A 3,310-nucleotide genomic window follows, 5' to 3' on the forward strand; every position below is an offset into this window, starting at 1 on the left:
TCTTCTTTCATTTTCTTCATTTTCTTACCTCCAAATTTACCACCAAACTAGCTAATTAAACCATAGATTAGTACTTAATCCTTAAGAATTAAGAAGTAGAAGTTGAGTTTGGTGATTAAAAGCAAAGAGAAGTGAAGTTACCATTGAAGCAAGTAAGTTGTGGTTTTTGAGTTTTGTGAATTGTTAAGTAGAATTCATGGTTTAGACATGTTATTGATGCATTAAATCATGCTCCAACTATTTCTTTTGTCAAGTTTTGCTTGTAATGTTGATTTTTCATGCTTTGAAGAGGTTGGAGAACCATCCTCAAAGGGGAAAGAGAAAGCCAAGGAGTAAGGCTTTCCAAGCTTATTCAAGCTTGTTAATAAGGTTAGTGCAATCATAATTTCACTTGTTTAAGTTGTTTTTACATGGTTAGGGTTTTGAATATATTTTTGGAACTTTGTATGTTTTGTTGAAATTGCTGAATTTTAATGTGAGATGTGTTCTGCCGTGGGATTGGAACTCATTTTCGACCCCTTTATGCTTCCCATCTGTTTCTGACTTCTTCATGAAAGTTGTAGCTCTATTTCTCAGCTTTCCAAAACATATTCTTATGTCTAATTCCAATACTTGTAGCTCAACTTATGATTTAAATACCAAAACTGGTTCTGTTATGATGTCTTACCTGTCTATCCGCAATGATTGTCCATTTTGACCACTCAAATGGCAAAATAACGTTTTATGTTCCTCATAAAAGTTATAGATTTACTTCTTATATTTCCAACCCATTCTCTTGTGTCCAAATTGGATATACATAGCTTAACTTATGGCTGAAACACCCAAACTGACTCTGTTGTGTCGGGCCACATGCATTACTAAATTGAGTGCCCATTTTGACCACTATACTGACAAGATTAGGTTCTGAGTTCTTCATAAAAGTTGTTTCCCTGTGTCTTGAGAATTCTCTCGTTCTGGATTGGTTTCATTTGAGTGTTTGGTGAAGTAGGAATTCAATAAACATTGGACTTGGTTCTGCTGAATCAGGTCTGATCTGTTGGTCTGTGTTATGAGCTTTTTTTTGCTATCTTACTCTGTGATCTGGGCTGTGGTCCCTTCTGAACATTTGTATAATTTTGTCTTAGCTTTCTAATGAACCTGATTTCATTCAATTTGGAGACCCATAAGTCAACTTATGTGTTAAAAACCCTGCAAAGGTCAAGTTTATGAAAATGCTGAAAAGTTCTTGATTTATGTACTTTTATACTATCTTAAGTATATATACATCTATAGTGTTTTGAGTAAAAATTTTGAACTGATGAGTACTAAATGAAGAGGTTTTGATTAAGAATTATTGCTTTTGTGAAAGAATGATTTTGATTTGGGCTCTACTATGCATGATTGAGACGTGGTATGATGAGATGGATTTTCTTATTGTGAAGCTATGATCATATGCTAGGGTTATCAGCCCTTATAAATAGGCGGACGCGCTTATTTGTGTGATGGGGTGGTGCTTTCATAGGCCACGGTGGTGCTTTCATAGGCCACGATTGTGTGATGGGGGTGGTGCTTTCATAGGCCACGGTGGTGCTTTCATAGGCCACGGTGGTGCTTTCATAGGCCACGAGTATGTGATGGGGGTGGCGCTAATATAGGCCACGATCAAATCTGCTTATGTTCATTCTGCATGAGTACGAGCCTCAACAAAAAATGAAATTTTATTGTTGCTATAAAAGAATGAAGACATATTTGTATTTATAATCTTCTCATTACTTTCAAAGTATTTGAATTAAATGAATGCGATTTCGGTATTTATATAGTTGAGTAATTTCAGATTTGACTTGGCTTTTCTATTTAATTTAATTGTTGGTTATTTAGCACCACTGAGTCTTCCACTCAGCGCGTTGATTTTTATCACGCGCAGGTTAGGAGCGGAGGGTGTTCTTCAAGACCAGAGGACAAGCATCAGAGTAGAGATCACATTTTGGGTAGGATATTTTGTAAATGGTGATTTTTGGCATGTATATAAAGATTGTATTATGGAGGTTGTATATAATAAGTTTATAATGTATTAAGAGTTATGATTATTGAAGGAAATAACATCTTATTATATTTTTGGTGTATGATGATTATATATTCCTTGAAAGGAATGTGTTTAGACTATGATGCGTATGTTGATGGATATTTAGAAGTGCTTGTGGTATGTTATGTTGAATTGGAGTTTTGGGGTTTGGAGAAAATTGGAAGTGTGTATATTTTCTTTGTATGGCAAGTTAATTTTTAGGGGAAACTCTTGCGAAATTTTCGTAGGAATTTCCTTAAATATTATTTTCGTTAAAAAAAAAAAAAAAAAAAAAACAAAACAAAATGTTAATTACTTGCCTCCTTATGAAAATTTAACCACTTCTAATTTGTGATCTAGCTTTAATAAGTGACATAAGACGGTGCTCCGGCACCGATTGTGGCATCCGCCGTCTGGTTCTTCGGGATTGGCCGGTGGGTGTTACACACAACTTGTGGTCAATCAGATTTCAGGCACATTCACCAATAAAGAGCTGAACCTAGTTAAGTATCATTCTCTAGCCTTATCTTTCTTACACAAGTTAGAAGAAGAAGGCAGCTTTTGGAAGATGACCCAAATAGAACGGACGAACAATAAGGAAGCAGACTCCATAGCCAAAGCTATAACACGGGAAGAAGATTTACAGAGGGAAGTGATGGTTGAACACCAAAATCGATCGAGCTATGAGTTGAATGAAGTCCTTATATCCCAACTGGGCAGCAACTGGATGGGTCTGATCATTGACTTGGTATAGAATGATGTTCGGCTTAGCAATAGGCAAGAGGCAAGAGGCGATCAAGCTTTATAGGAAAGCGGTGAACTATGTAATGGAAAATGGAGAACTCTATAGGAGATCAAAATCACATCCTTGGGCAAAGTGTTTAACTGAAGAAAAGGGTAATTACATCATAAAGGAGACCCATGGAGGTATTTGCAGGGCACATGAGGGCTTAGAGGCTATGCTTCGAAAGATATTGCTTCTAGGATACTACTAGCCATTAATGAGGAAGGATGTTCGCCAGCATGTCCGCCATTATAGTACTTGTCAAAAATATGATCTTGTACCCAAAAAACACTCCTCAGAACTACAATGCTTAGAATCAGCCTGACCTTTTGCTCAATAAGGGATAGACATTCTAGGGCCTTTTTCATAACAATAGGGCAAAGAAAGTTTTTGGTGGTTACAATCGATCACTTCTCCAAGTGGATAGAAGCCGAGGCCCTTAGCAACATTAACCTAGCTCGACTTATTAGCTTTTTCAGGAGCAA

At 36.5% G+C, this 3,310-nt stretch overlaps 1 long non-coding RNA gene across 1 annotated transcript; it reads left to right on the plus strand.

The window, feature by feature from the left end:
- LOC149497501 (uncharacterized) lies at positions 1-2,024 on the plus strand. The gene is made up of 3 exons (XR_016319938.1): positions 1-152; positions 290-369; positions 1,904-2,024. It is a non-coding gene; the product is annotated as an uncharacterized LOC149497501 (long non-coding RNA).
- The last annotated feature ends 1,286 nt before the right edge of the window (positions 2,025-3,310 follow it).

The sequence above is a fragment of the Jatropha curcas genome, chromosome 3 (assembly GCF_041381405.1).
Source record: "Jatropha curcas cultivar XTBG-Jc1 chromosome 3, XTBG_Jcur_1.0, whole genome shotgun sequence".
Classification (NCBI taxonomy): Eukaryota; Viridiplantae; Streptophyta; class Magnoliopsida; order Malpighiales; family Euphorbiaceae; genus Jatropha; species Jatropha curcas.